Source organism: Pleurodeles waltl, chromosome 6 (assembly GCF_031143425.1).
Source record: "Pleurodeles waltl isolate 20211129_DDA chromosome 6, aPleWal1.hap1.20221129, whole genome shotgun sequence".
NCBI lineage: Eukaryota > Metazoa > Chordata > Amphibia > Caudata > Salamandridae > Pleurodeles > Pleurodeles waltl.
In genome coordinates, this window is record NC_090445.1 from 1,685,968,599 (window position 1) to 1,685,988,137 (window position 19,539).

General features: G+C 43.4%; 1 protein-coding gene across 3 annotated transcripts in view; it reads right to left on the minus strand.

Moving 5' to 3' along the window:
- The window catches only part of GOLGA1 (golgin A1), a 234,675-nt gene that overhangs the window by 78,001 nt on the left and 137,135 nt on the right, over nucleotides 1-19,539 (minus strand). The gene's annotated exons all lie outside the window — the stretch shown is intronic.

The following is a 19,539-nucleotide window of genomic DNA, read 5'->3' on the forward strand; positions in this document are numbered from 1 at the left end:
TCCCCTGACGATTGAGAATTTGCTCACTTTCTTGCAGCCCCCACTACAACTGAGTCCGGAGGGAGCTGTTGTGTAATAAACACAGGGTCTGACGGGGGAGGTTTGTATTTTTTTTTCGACCCTTGGTGTAATGGCCCTTTCCTTTCACCTGTTCCTGAAAGACCTGTTGTGCATGCTTAAGCATGCCCAGTAACATTGGCAGCTTTGATGCCAGTGTGTTAAAAAGAAAGTCATCCTCCACTGGTTCAGAGTGCATAGTGACATTATGAAAAGTCGCTGCTCTGGCCAGTACTTGTGTGTAAGATGTGCTATCCTCTGGAGGTGAAGGCTTTGAAGGATAACACTCAGGACTGTTGTCCGAAAGTGATGGGTCATATAGATCCCAGTGGTCTGCATCATCTTGCGTCATTCCAGTAGATGTGGGTGACTGTGCCATTAGTGTGCCAACTGGTGACCTTGTCCGTCTTGGCGAGTGAGTTGGGGACGTTTGTGGTGAGAAATGTGGGAGTGGTTACCTTTCTCTAACCAATTTGGCTTTTGGTTTCTCAGTTTCAGTCTCATGAAAAGCCAATTTTCTTTTAAACTTGAGAGGAGGGATGGTTTGAATTTTCCCTGTGTTCTTTTGGATTTGTAGCCTTGGTTGAGTCTGGTCAAGCTCTTTCAAATCCAGTTCCTGCTCAAACCTGTGCCTCTCCTTGAGTTGTTGAGAAAGCCCATATTCTTCCGTATAGGAAGTCTTTTTCGGCTCCGAAGCCGGTTTTTTCGGTACCGAAACCCCCATGGATCCTGTCGGTCTCGGCTCCGAGAGGCTCTTTCGAGGCTTAGTCGATTCGACCAAATCGATGTCGACTCTTTTTGGTGCCGGTTTCTTGACCCGAGTAGGAAGACTTCGGCACTATCTTAGCCTTTCTCGGTGCCGAAGATGGAATTTGGTCACCGCTTTTCTTGTGGGTCGAGCCATGGCCTTCGGGCAGTGGCGTCCCCGAGGCCTTCTGTTTTTTCATCTGACTTTGGGGCTGGGTCGGGGCAGGTGTACTCACTTTTTGTCCTGCCGTCGGTTGCCAGTCTTTGTTGGAGTCGTCCGATTCCGAACCCTGGATCGAGATAGCCATCTCTTCTTCCTCGACGTCGAGGTGTTGTGTCGACTTCGATGCCATCTGCAAACACCTTGCTCAGCGATCTCTTAAAGTATTTTTCGACCGAAAAGCCTTGCAGGCCTCACAGACATCCTCTTTGTGTTCTGGCGACAAACACAGATTACAGACCCGGTGCTGGTCTGTATAAGGATACTTGGCGTGGCACGTCTGATGGGTGTGGTCGGGCCAAACAGGCCTCGGTTGAGAGCGGAAGCCCCGAAGGGCCGCCGAAGCTTTTGTCTCGTCGGTGCCGATGTATCTATAGAAACCCGGTCCCGAACGCAACAATACCAACGGATTTCGAGGATTTTCAAAACTTTCCCGATTCGAATTACGGAGCCAAGAGGAACACGTACGAACCGATGGCGGAAAGAAAACAATCTAAGATGGAGTCGATGCCCATGCGTAATAGAGCCAAAAGGGAGGAGTCACTCAGTCCCGTGACTCGAAAAGACTTCTTCGAAGAAAAACAACTTGTAACACTCTGAGGCCAACAGTTCACAGCATGTGTATCTGCAGCTACACACACATGCCATTGAATATATATATATATAATGTCACTTACCCAGTGTACATCTGTTCGTGGCATGAGACGCTGCAGATTCACATGCTGTGCATTATCCTGCCATCTAGTGTTGGGCTCGGAGTGTTACAAGTTGTTTTTCTTCGAAGAAGTCTTTTCGAGTCACGAGACCGAGGGACTCCTCCCCTTTCGGCTCCATTGCGCATGGGCGTCGACTCCATCTTAGATTGTTTTCCCCGCAGAGGGTGAGGTAGGAGTTGTGTATATAGTAATAGTGCCCATGCAATGGAGTAAGTATGTATGTACATAATGTGATTAAAAGTGATATATATTTACAAATTTACAAATGTACAAGTTTATTTTTATCAACTTATAACGGCTACAGGCTCCCGGGGAGGTGGGAGGGCGCATGTGAATCTGCAGCGTCTCATGCCCCGAATAGATGTACACTGGGTAAGTGACATTTTCCGTTCAATGGCATGTGTAGCTGCAGATACACATGCTGTGCATAGACTAATAAGCAGTTATCTCCCCTAAAGCGGTGGTTTAGCCTGTAGGAGTTGAAGTTGTTTGAAATATTGTCCGTAATACTGCCTGTCCTACTGTGGCCTGTTGTGTTGTTAACACATCCACACAGTAATGTTTTGTGAATGTATGAGGCGTAGACCATGTGGCTGCCTTACAGATTTCCGTCATGGGTATATTTCCTAGAAAGGCCATTGTGGCGCCTTTCTTTCTAGTGGAGTGTGCCTTTGGTGTAATAGGCAGGTCTCTCTTTGCTTTTACATAGCAGGTTTGAATACACTTAACTATCCATCTGGCAATGCCTTGTTTGGATATTGGATTTCCTGCATGAGGTTTTTGAAAAGCTACAAACAATTGTTTTGTTTTGCGAAATTGTTTGGTTCTATCAATGTCATACATTAGTGCCCTTTTGATGTCTAATGTATGTAATGCTCTTTCAGCTACAGAGTCTGGTTGTGGAAAAAATACTGGGAGTTCCACAGTTTGATTTAAGTGGAACAGTGATATAACTTTTGGTAAAAATTTAGGATTTGTGCGTAGAACCACTTTATGTTTATGTATTTGTATAAAGGGTTCCTGTATGGTAAATGCTTGTATTTCACTTATTCCTCTAAGAGATGTGATAGCTATTAGGAAGGCCACTTTCCATGTTAAGTATTGCATCTCACAAGAGTGCATGGGTTCAAATGGTGGACCCATGAGTCGTGTTAATACAATATTGAGATTCCATGAAGGAACTGGTGGTGTTCTTGGGGGAATGATTCTTTTTAGACCCTCCATAAATGCTTTAATGACTGGGATTCTAAAGAGTGATGTTGAATGTGTAACTTGCAGATAGGCTGAAATTGCTGTGAGATGTATTTTAATGGATGAAAAAGCTAGCTTAGATTTTTGTAAGTGTAATAAGTAGCTTACAATGTTTTTTGTTGACGCATGCAGTGGTTGAATTTGATTATTATGACAGTAATAAACAAATCTTTTCCATTTATTTGCGTAGCAATGTCTTGTAGTAGGTTTCCTAGCTTGTTTAATGACCTCCATACATTCTTGTGTAAGGTCCAAATGTCCAAATTCTAAGACTTCAGGAGCCAGATTGCTAGATTGAGCGATGCTGGATTCGGGTGTCTGATCTGTTGTTTGTGTTGAGTTAACAGATCTGGTCTATTTGGTAGCTTGATATGAGGTACTACTGACAGGTCTAGTAGTGTTGTGTACCATGGTTGGCGAGCCCAAGTTGGTGCTACTAGTATTAGTTTGAGTTTGTTTTGACTCAATTTGTTTACTAGATATGGAAGGAGTGGGAGAGGGGGAAAAACGTAAGCAAATATCCCTGACCAACTCATCCATAACGCATTGCCCTTGGAGTGAGGGTGTGGGTACCTGGATGCGAAGTTTTAGCATTTTGCGTTTTCTTTTGTTGCAAATAGGTCTATTTGCGGTGTTCCCCAGTTTTGAAAGTAGGTTTGCAGTATCTGGGGATGAAGTTCCCATTCGTGTATCTGTTGGTGATCTCGACTGAGATTGTCGGCCAACTGGTTTTGAATTCCTGGGATGTATTGTGCTATTAGACGAATGTGATTGTGAGTCGCCCAATGCCAAATCTTCTGTGCTAAGAGACACAGCTGTGATGAGTGTGTCCCTCCCTGTTTGTTTAGGTAATACATTGTTGTCATGTTGTCTGCTTTGACAAGAATGTGTTTGTGGGCTATTAAGGGTTGAAATGCTTCCAATGCTAGAAACACTGCTAGTAGTTCTAGTTGATTTATATGAAGTTGTCTTTGTTGAGTGTCCCATTGTCCCTGTATGCTGTGTTGGTTGAGGTGTGCTCCCCACCCTACCATGGAAGCATCTGTTGTGATCACGTATTGAGGCACAGGGTCATGGAAAGGCCGCCCTTGGTTTAAATTTATAGGATTCCACCACTGAAGCGAGGAGTGTGTTTGGCGGTCTATCACCACTAGATCTCGAAGTTGACCCTGTGCTTGTGTCCATTGTGTCGCTAGACACTGTTGTAAGGGCCGCATGTGTAACCTTGCGTTTGGGACAATGGCTATGCATGAAGACATCATGCCTAGAAGTTTCATCACAAACCTTACTTGATACTGTTGATTTGGGTGCATGCTTTGTACTACGTTTTGGAATGCTTGTACCCTTTGTGGACTTGGAGTGGCAATCCCTTTTTGTGTGTTGATTGTTGCTCCTAAGTATTGTTGTATTTGACATGGTTGTAAGAGTGATTTTAGGTAATTTATAGAGAACCCTAGCTTGTGAAGGGTTTCTATGACGTATTTTGTGTGTTGAAGACACTGTTTCTGAGTGCTGGTTTTTATTAACCAATCGTCTAGATACGGGAATACGTGTATGTGCTGTCTTCTGATATGTGCAGCTACTACTGCAAGGCATTTTGTAAATACCCTTAGTGCTGTTGTTATTCCGAATGGTAACACTTTGAATTGGTAGTGTACTCCTTGGATTACAAACCTTAAGTATTTCCTGTGGGAAGGATGTATGGGTATATGGAAGTAAGCATCCTTGAGGTCTAATGTTGACATGTAGTCCTGTTTGAGCAAGGGAATCACGTCTTGAAGTGTCACCATGTGAAAGTGATCTGATTTGATGTAAAGGTTTAGTGTTCTGAGATCTAAGATGGGTCTCAGTGTTTTGTCCTTTTTCGGTATTAGAAAATACAGGGAATAAACACCTGTTCCTTTCTGATGGTTGGGCACTAGTTCTATTGCCTCTTTTTGTAATAACGCTTGGACTTCTAGTTGTAATAGATCCAAGTGCTGTTTGGACATGTTGTGTGCTGTTGGAGGCACATTTGGTGGTAATTGTAGGAATTCTATGCAATAACCATGTTGGATAATGGCTAGGACCCACGAGTCCGTCGTTATGTTTTCCCAATTTTTGAAATAATTTGTGAGTCTGCCCCCCACTGGTGTTATGTGTTGGGGATTTGTGACATTGGAGTCACTGTTTAGTTTGTGGGGTTTTTGGGCTTTGGAATTTCCCTCTTGTTTTAGGAAACTGTCCACCCCTATATTGACCCCGAAAACCTCCTCTTTGGTATTGGCCCTGGTATGTGGGTCTGGCCTGTGAGGTTGAAGGTTCTGTGCTTTGGGCTCGAAACCCCCCTCTAAAGTGTGGCTTTCTAAAGGTGCCTCTGCTCTGTGGGGAGTAAAGCGCGCCCATGGCTTTGGCCGTGTCCGTGTCCTTCTTTAGCTTTTCTATAGCTGTATCCACCTCCGGCTCAAACAACTGTTGTCCATTAATAGGCATATTAAGCACAGCCTGCTGGATCTCTGGCGTAAATCCGGAGGTGCGTAGCCATGTGTGTCTCCGAATAGTGACCGCCGTGTTCACTGTTCTGGCGGCTGTGTCCGCTGCGTCTATAGCCGATCGTATCTGGTTGTTGGAGATACTTTGGCCCTCCTCCACCACTTGTTGTGCACGCTTTTGAAATTCTTTGGGAAGATGTTCAATGAAATGCTGCATTTCGTCCCAATGAGCCCTGTCATATCTTGCCAATAAAGCTTGGGAATTGGCAATACGCCATTGATTGGCTGCTTGTGCTGCAACCCTTTTTCCTGCTGCATCAAACTTTCGACTTTCTTTGTCGGGTGGTGGTGCATCCCCAGAAGTCTGTGAGTTTGCCCTTTTCCGGGCTGCCCCTACTACCACCGAGTCAGGTGTTAGTTGTTGCGTGATGTACACAGGGTCCGTAGGGGGAGGTTTGTATTTCTTCTCCACCCTAGGGGTGATGGTTCTGCCTTTGACGGGGTCTTGAAGCACTTGTTTCGCGTGTTTTAACATGCCTGGTAACATAGGCAGACTCTGGTATTGGCTATGTGTTGATGACACGGTATTGAATAAAAAGTCATCCTCTATAGGTTCTGCATGCAGTGCTACATTGTGAAAAGTAGCTGCTCTGGACACCACCTGCATGTAAGCAGTACTGTCTTCTGGTGGTGATGGTCTTGCCGGGTAGCATTCCGGACTATTGTCAGATACTGGTGCATCATATAGATCCCATGCATCTGGGTCATCCTGGCTCATCCCTGTGTGCGTTGGTGATTGCATCATTGGGGGTGTTGCAATTGGTGACAGTTGTGGTGAGTGCTGTGGCGAAAAACGTGGTGGAGTTTTTTCTTTCGCCGCTTTTGCTTTTGGCTGTTTTTCTGTTTCTTGGAAAGCGAGTTTCCGTTTCATTTTAATTGGGGGAAGAGTTCTTATTTTCCCTGTGCCCTTCCGAATATGGAGCCTTCTTTGTGTATAGTCTGGCTCTCCCATCTCTAATTCTTGTCCAAATTTATGGCCTCCTAGTTGTGATGAAAGGCCTTGTTCTTCTGAATAGGAGCTCTGTTTCGGCTCCGAGGCTGGGTGTTTCGGCACCGGAACCTTTTCCGAAGTCTTTTTCGGCTCCGAAGCCACCTTTTTCGGTTTCGGGGTGCCGATATCTCGGTGCCGAGTTTGGTCGGAGCCAGTATCTCGGTGCAGAGTATACTCTGTGCCGGTATCGCGACCGGAGCCGGATGTCTTTGACACGTGTGTGCCCTTTTTCTGTGCCGATGGTTGGTCACCGTGCTTACGGGTTAAGCCATGGCCTGCCGGCGGTGGCGTCCCCTCGGCTTTCATTATCTTTGTGTGAGTTTTGGCCGGGGCAGTTTTACTCACGGTTTGTTGCCTCGCCAGCTGCTCACTTTCGGCCTCGTCCGAGTCAGAAATGGAGAAAGTCTCCTCTTCTTCGACGTCGTGTTGTCCTGCCGGCATCGACATCATTTGAAGCCTTTGAGCTCTCCGGTCCCGTAGCGTCTTCTTCGACCGAAATGCCCGACAGGCCTTGCAGGTATCCTCTTTGTGTTCGGGGGACAAATACAAATTACAGACCAAATGCTGGTCTGTATAAGGATACTTATTGTGGCGTTCGGGGCAGAAGCGGAATGGGGTCTGTTCCATGAGCCTTGAAGACGCACGCGGTCGGGTCGACCGGGCCCGCCGGGGAGTGGAAGCCCCGAAGGGCTACCGGAGCTCTTCTTTTCTTCGGTGTCGATCTGCTATTACTAACCCGATACCGAACACAAACAATACCGTCAAATTTTCCGAGATTTAACTAACTTTCTGAACCGAAACACGGAGCGAAGAGGAACACGTCCGAACCCGATGGCGTAAAGAAAACAATCTAAGATGGAGTCGACGCCCATGCGCAATGGAGTCGAAAGGGGAGGAGTCCCTAGGTCTCGTGACTCGAAAAGACTTCTTCTAAGAAAAACAACTTGTAACACTCCGAGCCCAACACTAGATGGCAGGATAATGCACAGCATGTGTATCTGCAGCTACACATGCCATCGAACACATATATATATATACACGGAAAATTTCAGTTACCCAGTGTACATCTGTTTGTGGCATGTAGTGCTGCAGGTTCACATGTTATGCATATCCATTCCGACTATTGTTACAAGTTGCTTTTCTTCTAAGAAGTCTTTTTGGAGTCACGGGATCGAGTGACTCCTCCTCTCAGTTCCATTGCTAGATTGTTTTCCCGCCGAGGGTGAAGAAAGGAGTGATAGAGTATATAAGAGAAAAGAGATGTTCATGCAAATGTAAATGTATATAAATATGTACAAATGTTAGTAACTTAAACCACTACAGGCTTCCGGGGAGGAGGGAGGATTCATGTGAATCTGCAGCACTACATGCCACGAACAGATGTACACTGGGTAAGTGACATTTTCCGTTCGATGGCATGTGTAGCTGCAGACACACATGCAATGCATACACTACAAAGCAGTTAGTCCTCCCAAAAAGCGGTGGCTAGCCTGTAGGAGTTGAAGTTGTTTGAAATAATGTTAAGACAGCTTGTCCTAGAGTGGCTTGTTGTTGTGCGAAAACATCAACACAGTAGTGTTTAGTGAATGTACAAGAGGGTGACCATGTAGCTGCTTTACATATATCAACCATTGGTATGTTTCCTAAAAAAAACATTGTTGCACCCTTCTTTCTTGTAGAATGTGCTTTAGGAGTGATTATAAGTTGTCTTTTTGCTTTGACATAACATGTTTGTATACATCTAACAATCCATCTTGCTAAACCTTGTTTTGATATAGGGTTGCCAGTATGTGGTTGTTGGAAAGTAACAAAAAGTTGTTTTGTTTTCCTAAACTGTTTAGTTCTGTCTATACAGGGAGTGCAGAATTATTAGGCAAGTTGTATTTTTGAGGATTAATTTTATTATTGAACAACAACCATGTTCTCAATGAACCCAAAAAACTCATTAATATCAAAACTGAATATTTTTGGAAGTAGTTTTTAGTTTGTTTTTAGTTTTAGCTATGTTAGGGGGATATCTGTGTGTGCAGGTGACTATCACTGTGCATAATTATTAGGCAACTTAACAAAAAAAAATATATACCCATTTCAATTATTTATTATTACCAGTGAAACCAATATAACATCTCAACATTCACAAATATACATTTCTGACATTCAAAAACAAAACAAAAACAAATCAGTGACCAATATAGCCACCTTTCTTTGCAAGGACACTCAAAAGCCTGCCATCCATGGATTCTGTCAGTGTTTTGATCTGTTCACCATCAACATTGCGTGCAGCAGCAACCACAGCCTCCCAGACACTGTTCAGAGAGGTGTACTGTTTTCCCTCCTTGTAAATCTCACATTTGATGATGGACCACAGGTTCTCAATGGGGTTCAGATCAGGTGAACAAGGAGGCCATGTCATTAGATTTCCTTCTTTTATACCCTTTCTTGCCAGCCACGCTGTGGAGTACTTGGACGCGTGTGATGGAGCATTGTCCTGCATGAAAATCATGTTTTTCTTGAAGGATGCAGACTTCTTCCTGTACCACTGCTTGAAGAAGGTGTCTTCCAGGAACTGGCAGTAGGACTGGGAGTTGAGCTTGACTCCATCCTCAACCCGAAAAGGCCCCACAAGCTCATCTTTGATGATACCAGCCCAAACCAGTACTCCACCTCCACCTTGCTGGCGTCTGAGTCAGACTGGAGCTCTCTGCCCTTTACCAATCCAGCCACGGGCCCATCCATCTGGCCCATCAAGACTCACTCTCATTTCATCAGTCCATAAAACCTTAGAAAAATCAGTCTTGAGATATTTCTTGGCCCAGTCTTGACGTTTTTAGCTTGTGTGTCTTGTTCAGTGGTGGTCGTCTTTCAGCCTTTCTTACCTTGGCCATGTCTCTGAGTATTGCACACCTTGTGCTTTTGCGCACTCCAGTGATGTTGCAGCTCTGAAATATGGCCAAACTGGTGGCAAGTGGCATTGTGGCAGCTGCACGCTTGACTTTTCTCAGTTCATGGGCAGTTATTTTGCGCCTTGGTTTTTCCACACGCTTCTTGCGACCCTGTTGACTATTTTGAATGAAACGCTTGATTGTTCGATGATCACGCTTCAGAAGCTTTGCAATTTTAAGAGTGCTGCATCCCTCTGCAAGATATCTCACTATTTTTGACTTTTCTGAGCCTGTCAAGTCCTTCTTTTGACCCATTTTGCCAAAGGAAAGGAAGTTGCCTAATAATTATGCACACCTGATATAGGGTGTTGATGTCATTAGACCACACCCCTTCTCATTACAGAGATGCACATCACCTAATATGCTTAATTGGTAGTAGGCTTTCGAGCCTATACAGCTTGGAGTAAGACAACATGCATAAAGAGGATGATGTGGTCAAAATACTCATTTGCCTAATAATTCTGCACTCCCTGTATAGTTCATAAGAGCTCTTTTTAGATCTAGGGTATGAAGAGCTCTTTCTGCCACAGAATCTGGCTGTGGAAAGAAGACTGGCAATTCCACTGTTTGATTGATGTGAAAAGGAGATACTACTTTTGGTAGAAATTTTGGATTTGTTCTTAGTACAACCTTATGTTTGGGTACTTGGGAAAAAAGGTTCTTCAAGAGTGAGTGAATGCTTGTATTTCATTAACTCTTCTTAAAGAAGTAATAGCCACAAGGAAGGCAACTTTCCCTGTTAAAAATTGAATTTGGCAAGAGTGCATGGGTTCAAAAGGTGGTTTCATGAGTCTTGTAAGTACAATATTTAAATTCTATGATGGAACTGGTAGTGTTCTGGGTGGAATGATGCGTTTTAATCCCTCCATGAAGGCTTTGATAACAGGAACTCTGAAAAAGGAAGTATGTTGAATAGTTTGTAAGTATGCAGATATTGCTGTAAGGTGTATTTTTATGGAGGAAAACTCTAAATTTGATTTCTATAAATGAAGTTAATAACATACAATATCTTGTATAGATGCTGTAAGTGGATCTATGGTTTTAGATTGACAATAGAAGACAAGTCTTTTCCACTTGTTTGCGTAGCACTGTCTCGTAGTGGGTTTTCGTGCTTGTTTAATGACTTCCATACATACAGATAGAAAATGTAAGTATCCAAATTCTATGACGTCCGGAGCCAAATCGTTAGATTGAGAGCATTGGGGTTTGGATGCCTGATTTGACCTTTGTTTTGTGTTAACAAATCTGGTTTGTTTGGGAGTTTGGAGTGAGGTACTACAGATAGGTCTAGTAGTGTTGTGTACCAAGGCTGACGTGCCCATGTTGGTGTTATGAGTATCATGTTGAGTGACGTTTAACGCAACTTGTTGATCAGAAATGGAAGGAGTGGGAGAGGGGGGAAAGCGTAAGCAAATATCCCTGACCAATTGATCCATAGAGCATTGCCCCTGGAAAGGGGATGTGGGTGTCTGGATGCGAAGTTTTGGCATTTTGTGTTTTCGCTTGTTGCAAATAGATCTATGTCTGGTGTTCCCCACCTTTGAAAGTACTTTTGAAGTATTTCGGGGTGAATCTCCCATTCGTGTGTCTGGCGGTGATTTCTGCTGAGGACATCTGCCAACTGATTGTCTATTTCTAGAATGTATTGTGCTAGTAGGTGAATTTGATTATGACCTGCCCGTTTCCAAATTGTTTGGGCTAGAAGGGACAGTTCAGATGAACGTGTCCCTCCCTGTTTGTTGAGATAATACATGGTTGTCATGTTGTCTGTCTTTATGAGAACATTCTTCTGTTTGAGAAGATGTTGAAATGCTTTTAGGGCAAGGAGCACAGCTAATAATTCTAAGTGGTTTATGTGTAGCTGCTTTTGTTTGGCATCCCATTGCCCTTGAATGGTGTGATTGTTTAGGTGAGCTCCCCAACCAATCATTGATGCACCTGTTGTAATTATGGTCTGAGGCTCAGGGTCTTGAAACGACCGCCCCTTTATTAAATTGCTGCAATTCCACCATTGAAGGGACATATGTGTTTGGCGGTCCAACAACACTAGATCTTGAAGTTGACCGTGTGCCTGGGACCATTGCTGTGCAAGGCACTGTTGTAAGGGCCTCATGTTTAATCTTGCATGTGGGACTATTGCTATGCAAGATGCCATCATTCCTAAAATCTTCATGATAAATCTTACAGTGTATTGTTGATCTAGCTGTATGAGTGGAATTAGATTTTGGAAAGCTTGTATCCTTTGGATATTTGGATACGCTAGAGCTAGTTGAGTATTTAGGATAGCACAAAGATACAGTTGTACTTGAGCTGGTTGAAGGTGTGACTTTCGATAGTTTATAGAAAGTCCTAGTGTGTGCAGAGTTTCTATCACATAACGTGTATGTTTTTGGCATTGTGTACGACTGTTTGATTTTATTAGCCAATCGTCTAGATATGGAAAGACATGGATGTATTGTCTTCTTAAATATGCCGCTACTACCGCTTGACACTTTGTGAACATCCTTGGAGCTGTTGTTATGCCAAATGGCAACACATTGAACTGGTAATTTGTTCCTGCTATGACAAACCTGAGATAAGTTCTGTGAGCTGGGTGGATGGGTATGTGGAAATACACATCCTTTAGGTCTAGAGCTGTCATAAAATCGTGTTTTTGTAACAGTGGAATAACATCCTGCAGAGATACCATGTGAAAATGTTCTGACAAGATGTAGAGATTGAGAGGCCTGAGGTCTAATATTGGCCTGAGAGTGCCATCTTTTTGGGGAATTAGGAAGTATAGTGAGTATACCCCTGTTCCTTGTTGGGACTGTGGAACTAATTCTATTGCTTGTTTGAGTAGTAGAGATTGAACCCCTTGTTGTAACAGAACTGTATTTTCTGGGGATAATTTGTGATATCTTGGTGGAATATTTGGAGGGGTGTTTATCAATTCTAGGCAATAGCCATTGAGGATAATTGATAGTACCCAATTGTCTGTGGTGCTATTTTGCCAATGAGAGTGGAACTGCTGTAGTCTTTCCCCCACAGGAGATGTGTGGAGTGGAAGGGAGGGAAGGAAGTCACTGCTTTGGTTGTGTTGCTGGCTGTTTAGAGGTTTGGAATTCACCTCTATTCCTAGAGTATTAACCTCTGTATGTTCTTCTAAACCCACCTCGCTGGTACTGGGTTTGATATGGTTGCTTTGTTTGTAAGGTAGAAGTCTTGTAGGATTGTGCTCTAAAACCTCCTCGAAACTGAGGCTTACAAAATGACCCCCTATATGGTGTGGTGTACAAAGCACCCATTGCTTTTGCTGTATCAGAGTCTTTTTGTTTTCTGGGCCAAAGAGGTGCTTTTTATCAAAAGGCATGTTTAGCACAGCCTGTTGAATTTCAGGTTTAAAACCAGAGGAGCGTAGCCATGCATGTCTACGAATAGCAACTGCGGTGTTCACACGCCTTGCAGCAGTATCGGCTGCATCAAGGGCAGATCTTATTTGTTTGTTACTAATGGCTTGCCCTTCCTCTACCACTTGTTATGCCCGCTTTTGGTGTTCTTTTGGGAGATGCTGTATAATATCCTGCATCTCATCCTAATGTGCTCTATCATAGCGGGCTAGCAGTGCTTGAGAATTAGCTATGCTCCATTGATTTGCTGCCTGGGAAGCAACTCTTTTCCCTGCAGCGTCAAATTTTCTGCTCTCTTTATCAGGAGGGGGTGCATTTCCTGAAGAGTGGCTATTTGCCCTCTTTCGTGCTGTATTAACCACCACTGAATCTGGAGGCACCTGATGAGTAATATAACCTGGGTCAGAGGGTGCAGGCTTATATTTCTTTTCTATTCTAGGTGTGATGATTCTAGATTTCACAGGCTCACTAAAAATTTGGTCTGCGTTTTTTACCGTGCCCAGTAACATTGGGAAGCACTGGTACCTAGAATGTGTTGAAGATAATCTTCCAATGGCTCAGAATGCGTTGTTACCCCCATGATAAGCTGCAGCCCTGGCTATGACCTGGTTGTATACTGTGGTATCCTCATGTGGAGATGGTTTGGATGGGTAAGTATCTGGGATGGGATCAGGATCATAAAGGTACCATTGATCTACTATGTCTTCTTGTGAATAAAAAGAGTGTGTTGGAGAAGGCATTGGTGGAGGGCTGGTGTGGGGAGAGACAGGTAGCTGTGGAGAATGAGGAGGTACTGGCTTCTTTTGCTTTTGCACCTTTGCTGGTAGCTGTACAGTGTCCAGTTCCTCTTGGAATGCCAGGTTTTTCTTTGTTTTTAAAGGAGGTGCAGTAACAATCCTTCCTGCATCTTTATGGATGTGTATTCTAGATTGTCTCTCATCCATAATATGTAGAATGGGCTCAATGTCTGACTCTTCCTCAGAGGTTTTATGGCTTTCTCTTAATTTCTTGGAATGTCCTTGCTCCTCTGTATATGATGTATTTTTCGGTTCCGAAGTCTGTTGTTTTTTCAGTACCAAAAATGTTGTGGAAGATCTCTGCTCCAAAGCTGACTTTCGAATTTTCAACTCCGAATCTTGAGGTTTCCTGATGGAGTCAGAAATTGAGTCTTTATTGTTTTACTTGACTCCAAAGTGGACAGAGGAGTGGCTTTTTTCGGCGCCGATCCCAAAGGTCGGTTACGGACAGTCTTTTTTCGGGCCGAACTATGGCCTTCCGGCACTGGTGTACCCAAGGCCTTAGGATGTTTTTTGTGTGGGGGTGCAGGGGCAGACATACTCACATGCTGGCCAGCTGTGATGGGCGTGTCGTCTTCGGATTCCTGTTCAGAGTCTGTGTCTCGGATGGAGACTGCTGTCTGCGCCTGCTCTTCTTCATTGACGTCGAGATGTTCAATGCTTTTCAACAACATTTTAAGTCTTCGTGCTCTTCGATCTCTGAGAGTCTTTTTTGATCGAAACGATCAACAGGCCTCAGTTTTCCTCCCGATGGTCTGGAGAAAGGAACAAGTTGCAAACCAAATGCTGGTCTGTATAGGGGTACTTTGCGTGGCACTGAGGGCAGAATCGGAATGGAGTCTGATCCATCAGGCTCTCCACGCGGTAGGGCCGAAGAGGTCCGAGTTGGGCCTGCGCGCCCCGAAGGGCGAACAATAGTGATTTTACGATGGTTCTACCAGATCGATGCTAGATGGAGAACGCGATTGAAACAATACTGACGAAAAGGAAGGTTTTCTAAAGGTTTCAGAATCGAAATCTCAGAGCGAGAGGAAACACGTCCGAACCCGACTGTGGTAAGAAAAAAATCTAACAATGGAGTCGATGCCCATGCACAATGGAACCGAGAGGAGGAGTCACTCGATCCCGTGACTCCGAAAAGACTTCTTCGAAGAAAAACAACATGTAACACTCCGAGCCCAGCACTAGATGTCGGAATGGATATGCATACCATGTGTATCTGCAGGAGAGAGAAAGAGAGTGAGAGACCGAGAGAGAGAGAGACCGAGAGAGACCGAGAGAGAGAGCGAGAGAGAGAGACAGAGAGAGACCGAGAGAGAGAGAGACAGAGAGAACCCTAGAGAGAGACAGACAGAGAGAGAGAGAGAGAGAGACAGAGAGACCGAGAGAGAGAGAGAGAGACAGAGAGACCGAGAGAGATCGGGAGAGACAGGGAGAGACAGGGAGAGACAGAGAGAGACAGAGAGAGACAGAGACAGAGAGAGACAGAGAGAGACAGAGAGAGACAGAGAGAGACAGAGAGAGAGACAGAGAGAGAGAGAGACAGAGAAAGAGAGAGAGTGAGTGAGTGAGAGTGTATGTGTGTGTGTCCCCTAAAAAGGATAAGTGGACTGACAAAAATCCTTTAATGCTGCCCACGACAAGGGCTGGCTGGCCCAAACATGCAACACATATAAGTTTATCAGAACATTTACACGATATATATGATGATAGACCAAGAAGACTTGGTGCAGTCAGTCACAAATCCTCTCAAATTGCATATATATACCTTACATATATAAACAAAAATGTGTGATGTTCCGGAAGGAGGTCATTTTTCTGAGGTTACAGATAATCCACCATCCGTGGTAACCTCAACTAGGCCCTTGGAATAATCCTTTTCAGGATGCATGGACCCTCAGCCACCAAAGTGACATCCATCATCATCTGGTCATGTGGAAAAGCCAATCACTTCCTTTCGGAGTTGTCATAGGAGGTAAGGAATCTATGGATAACTGGAGTGCGTTCTCTGTATTGGTTGTTAGTTATATCCATGATAAGTTTAAAAGAAATAAGATGGGCTAACTGGACCCAAGTTACCCAAAAATTCTATTACCTGGTTGAGATGTTTCTATGCTTTAGTATGCATACATTTCTAACTCACAAGTCAGGCAAAAGTGTTGGAGATTGTTTTAAGTGTAGATAACCCTTATTGAAACTTACTAGTAATAAAACATACTACTGTTCAGAGTTTCTGAGCTAAGAACAGCACTATGGTTTGCTGTTGTTTTTGCTATGCTCAATCACATAACGCAGAAAATCAGCTGTCTCTGGTGCATTAACTACCATCCGCAATTTTGGTTTTCACTCTGAGAGGCTCCCTAAATCGATAAAAGAATTTTGAATGAATCCAAAAGGAACAGTGTACTGTCCACTGTCGTAGGATTAGTAAAACTTGGTAAAAGAAGAAATTTCTTTAGAATGCAGAGATATATTTAGGGTGATGCAACCGTGTTATTTCTGGTTAAACACCAAGCATAACATTGATAAAGTTGTTTTAATGAGGACACTGTTATTCTTACCCTGTTGACCTTTTATCCTTATCGGCCTGTCTGTATCCATGACATTAAGTTGCAGGACCAGAGAATGCTTCTATGATGTTTTTGGTGTGGAACATTTCATCCCAGTACCATGTATGAATGCCTATGTCAAACAGCATGGTGTGGGCTTTCCCGCATCACTTCCTTTCATTTAAAAAAAGAAGCCAATAGGTATACGATAGAGTAATTAAGGCAGATGGGCAGGCAGGAGGGTGTTGCGAATGGTAAAGAGCCCAGGGCGTAACTGTAACTTAGTTACCATGGAGTTAACTTTGTTCTGCTCTTTCTGGCTTTTTTGCCACTCCCTGTATCTGGGTATATGCTATAGCACTTCACAACAAGAATGGGGCAGGTGGGGAACTGGAGAAAGTTGGTTAAAGAGGTTTTGAATAGTTTCCTGGTCAAACCTAGCGCTCTCTGTTAAGGGAGAAAGCCTCTAGGGTGTAGAGTCAGCTACATGTGTATGGGACAGCCCATGTAGTCACAATGCACAAAGGTCTGACAGGCACATGCCTGGGGAATGTCACAGCCACTGCCCTAGCTGTGCCTAGGTGTCCTCACACCAGATGGAGAGTGGATTCCCTTGAGTGTAATAAAGTGTGACGGGTGATATTATCCATCTGCAGTAATAGACTGTGCAGCTGCTTCGCCATTGTCTTTGATTCTAAAGGTCACAAGTAGCTGGTATGATGAAGGCAGGTTTTCAGTTCCATAAAGATATATGTGCAATGCACACTTCATGTCCAAACTGTGTAATCCCGCTTAGCCCAGGAGGCACAAGGAAGAGAAATAATGCTGAAAGAACTATCTGTTCATTTGGATGGATCTTGAACAGCACTTCCAGAGAACCTCCCAATCCATATGAAACATTCTAAAGGGTCAAGGCTGCCATGTTACCTCAGTCAATTACCTACGAAAAAATTGGAAAAACGCAGAATAAGCCTTTAATCTAAGACAATGGGAGCTTCCTTTTGCAATTCTGAGAGAATTACAATTGCCCCACAAACTAGTCCAATTTCTTTCGAACCTGTATCAAGGGGCGGAGCCAAGATCTCAATTAATTCAGGAATGGTCGGCAAGGTCTCGATACGGCGTGGGACGCATCCGGGATGCCCTTTGTCCCCTGTCCTTTTCGCTCATGTCATCGAACCTTTAGCTTCTGCGCTGAGGCAGGATATTCCCAGAAAAGCTCTGCTGTCAAGGTGCCCCCAAGTTAAAACTTTTTGCGGAGAACGTCATTTTGTATGTTGCAGCCGATTCACAGAATATCAAAAGGGCCTTTAGCAAAATTCAAGCTTTTTCTAACTTGGGGGGCTATCGGATTAACAAATCAAAATCTGAGGCATTGCTTTTCAATGCCCAAAATATCGTCTTACCAGTTGAGATGCACATAAATTATCGGACTCCCCATTCTGTTAGATACCTTGGCATATATGTTTCTTCTAATATAACTGATCTCTATTCCATGAATTCTCTTTCCACTCTTAGGAAAGCGCAAGCTCTTATGCTCAAATTGCAGAACACACCCTTAACGATCATAGGTTGCATTGCCTTAATCAAAATGATGATATTGCCCTTATTTTTGTTCATATTTTCTAACGTCACAATCAAGGTACCTCAAAAGTTTTTTAAGGATCTTAATGTAATCTTGCGTGAATTTATTTGGTCAAATAGAAAACCTCATATCCAGCTCGAGACACTACAGCTGACAGCAGGAGATGGCAGCCTAGCCATACCCCATTAAAAAAATATTACGAAGCAACAAACAGACTGGATTGTAAGAGCTGCCTCTATATCCCATGTTGTTTCAAATTTCTATTTAAAACAGATGCTTCTTGAATATTATATTCATCTACCTCATTTTCTCAAAATGCCATGGTAACCGAAACATACTAGATATAAGATCCCGAATTTCCTCTGGTCTAGAGGTGCAGAACTTCAGCAAAACTATAAATTTACTCGTTATCATGCAACTATTTCCCTCTGAGAAGTCACTGCATTTGGGCTTCCTCTGGCCAAGAAAGCTTTAAATAGCTAGGAAAATCTAGGGCTAGGAAAATTGTAAGACATTTTCACAGGGGATAGTGTTATATAATGGACACAACTTCAAATTACTAATCCAGATATTCCAGCAAGTATTACGTTTTTCTTATTTTCAGATAGCCCATTTTATCCAATCTGTGGGTTCCGCAGGCCAGTATTCAGCCGAATCATTACCATTTAAAATCACACAAGCTATGTGGGCTCAGAAAAGGACAGGGATCGGTACCTTGTATAGTATTCTTCTTGAAGAATTGTCAGCTAGAGTTCTTCCTTCTGTGCTAAATCGGATAGCAGCTGGTTCAACTTGTGCTATCGATCCACTGACATGGAAGCATTACAACAATTCTTCGTGTATAGCTTCAAGAGGTGCACATTTTAAAAGACTGGCATTCATTACAACGTGGTTGCTCTAATATACTCCAGCGAAACTGAATAAGATGGCTCCATCAATATCAAGCAATTGTTTTCGATGTCCTTACGTAGTAGAAGATTGGCTTCATGTCTGTTTTTCTGCCCGGTTATCACTCATTTTTAGCATAAAGCTCCAGGTATCATTACTCCCTGATCCAATGGGAACACTTTTTGGTATATCCAATTATCCTAGGCTGTCTAAGTACTCAAAGCAATACTTCGAAACTTTTTCATTGCAACATTAATTGCAAAATCTCTTATTTTACAACAATGGAACCCCTCCCCCCCCCCCCCCCCCCCCAAAAAAAAAAACCTCCTGTGTATGATCTTTGGGGAAACAAAAATGAAGACAGTCCAGTCAAGAGAGCTAAGGGGCCACTTGGAAGCATCATTCCGTATGGGACAAGGCTGCTCCATTTTAAAAACTTGATTAAAGATCTAAACCAACCTGTAGGCATAAATCAACATGGCTCAACAAACTATTTGTTTATTATTATTACGTAAAGAGATACAAAAGGCAATGTATTTTATTGTATTGTGATCTGCATGAACAATTTGTAATCATGATTTGATAAGTATTTTCGATATCCCATCGTCTATTATGCTCATAAAATCCTGAATAAAAACAATTTGAAAAAAAAAAAAAAGGGAAAAACAAGGCAAAGGAAAGTTCACACAATGGGCTCTTATCTTGATCAAGAGGACCATAGCTATAGCTTAGAAACCCCCTGATGGCTGGCGGCTCGCACAATTGCCTTAGGATTTAGGAAATGGGCTTCTCAGAAAATGCTCTGAAATAAAAAGAGGAACACAAACATCTCTGGGATGTCACAACCAACAGAAGGAGTCTGGTGAAAGACCTATT